General features: G+C 48.9%; 1 protein-coding gene across 2 annotated transcripts in view; it reads left to right on the top strand.

Annotated features, from left to right (window-relative positions):
* Window positions 1-1,450, top strand: part of dbn1 (drebrin 1) — a 12,290-nt gene that overhangs the window by 4,165 nt on the left and 6,675 nt on the right. The gene's annotated exons all lie outside the window — the stretch shown is intronic.

Genomic DNA, 1,450 nt, shown 5'->3' with positions numbered 1-1,450 from the left:
TTCCGTTCGTTCCGTTCGTTCGTTCGTTCCGTTTGTTCGTTCCGTTCGTTCCGTTTGTTCCGTTCATTCCGTTTGTTCCGTTCGTTCCGTTTGTTCCGTTCATTCCGTTTGTTCCGTTCGTTCCGTTCGTTCGTTCCGTTCAGTTTTGGGGTCAGTCCTGTTTCAGACCTTTGTCTAAACCTGATCATGTGTAAAACTGCTGACCAATGAGGTTCACTGACACACGTGCACATCAACACGTGTACACACACATCAGCCCAAAGACAACAGTCAGACCAGGATCACAGACAGACACTGACACCTCCATCGTCATAAAACACTGACAATGACTGACAGACCGTCCACTGACAGACCGTCCACTGACAGACCGTCCACTGACAGGAGGTGTCTGTAACCTGAGCAGAACTGATGATGGTTCTGTCGTGGTAGACTCACTGGTGCCACACACACACACACACACACACACACACTGGACTGGTCCACATGAACAGAACCTTGGTGTTTTTGTCTAAAGCTGACAGTTTTTATCCTGACCTCATTGTCTGCTGGTGCACTTCTCCTTCTCTGTGGGTTTATTCATGAGTCTGGAAGCTGCTTCACATAAGAATGAAGTTACTAATGCGCAGTGAGGGATCATGGGTAATGTCAGTGGTATTTCTCTCCTCCCCCCTCTCTCCCTCCCTCTCTCTCCCTCCCTCTCTCTCCCTCCCTCTCTCCCACAGGACATTTCTCAGGTTCTTCATTTGTACAAAAAAACAAAACAAAACATAGAACATAAAGTTTTGGCAATGTCACAGCGCCCCCTGGAGCTGCCTTCAGCAAACACAGATGTTGACTCAGAGCAGGTGATGCGCCACCTGCAGTCTGTCTGTGGAATTGTTTTAGCAGTAGCAGTGACCTACTGTCTGTTTGTGAGAGTCGCCCCCTGGTGGCCGATTTGACTTTTCTTGTGAGACAGCAGAGTGTGTGTGTGTGTGTGTGTGTTCTACAGGAGGTGGTCATTTTAAAGCAGGTTAATGGGCTGCTAAATGTTAGCATCTGTTAGCAGCTAACATTTAGCAGCTAACATATAGCAGCTAACATTTAGCAGCTCCGTCTCTGTTTGTTCATGAAAACACAGCCTGATGTTTGAGCTTATTTAATGTCCACCTCCTCTCGCTCCTCCTGCTCCTCCTGCAGGAGTTGTGCTTAGACTGCAGACTTAGTCCTAAATGGTGGGAGGAGAACCTCCTGGTCCTCAGACCTGATTGGTTGGTTTCCTGTTCGTCTGCCAGCCTCAGAAGAAGATGTTTCTGTGGAGCGTGAAGGTTGGAGGAGGTGGAGAAAGAGGAGATGTCTCCCTCTACTCTCTGAGGTTTGAGTAACTGGAGTTAGTTTACATCGTTTGGCTGGTTCACTTCTACTCCCCCTCCTCCTCCCTCTCCTCCTCCCCCACCTCCTCCCCCTCCTC

Source organism: Cynoglossus semilaevis, chromosome 19, assembly GCF_000523025.1.
Source record: "Cynoglossus semilaevis isolate Cse_v1.0 chromosome 19, Cse_v1.0, whole genome shotgun sequence".
In the NCBI taxonomy this organism is placed as follows: domain Eukaryota; kingdom Metazoa; phylum Chordata; class Actinopteri; order Pleuronectiformes; family Cynoglossidae; genus Cynoglossus; species Cynoglossus semilaevis.
Note: the sequence above shows the minus strand (reverse complement) of the source record. Positions and strands in the feature narration are given on the sequence as shown.